A 625-nucleotide genomic window follows, 5' to 3' on the forward strand; every position below is an offset into this window, starting at 1 on the left:
GTAACTTCGGACCGGTTGCTAGTGGGGATGATTGAGCGTTGGATAAACTCCAACCATCCCCTAGCCACGGGCTTGAGGTCATGCCTTCTCAGTTGAACCGACTTCCCTCTTGAATCTCTCTTCCATTGAGCGCCCTCTTCAAAAATGTCTATGAGGACTTGGTCCAACCTTTGATCAAAGTTGACCCTTCTAGTGTAGGGGTGTTCATCTCCTTGCATCATGGGCAAGTTGAATGTCAACCTTACATTTTTCGGACTAAAATCTAAGCATTTCCCCCGAACCATTGTAAGCCAATTCTTTGGGTCCGGGTTCACACTTTGATCATGGTTCTTGGTGATCCATGCATTGGCATAGAACTCTTGAACCATTAAGATTCTGACTTGTTAAATGGGGTTGGTAAGAACTTTCCAACCTCTTCTTCGGATCTCATGTCGGATCTCCGGATATTGACTCTTTTTGAGTTTGAAAGGGATCTCAGGGATCACCTTCTTCATGGCCACAACTTCATAGAAGTGGTCTTGATGCACCCTTGAGATGAATCTCTCCATCTCCCATGACTCGGAGGTGGAAGCTTTTGCCTTCCCTTTCCTCTTTCTAGAGGTTTCTCCGGCCTTAGATGCCATAA

Source organism: Arachis duranensis, chromosome 5 (genome assembly GCF_000817695.3).
Source record: "Arachis duranensis cultivar V14167 chromosome 5, aradu.V14167.gnm2.J7QH, whole genome shotgun sequence".
NCBI classification, from domain to species: Eukaryota; Viridiplantae; Streptophyta; class Magnoliopsida; order Fabales; family Fabaceae; genus Arachis; species Arachis duranensis.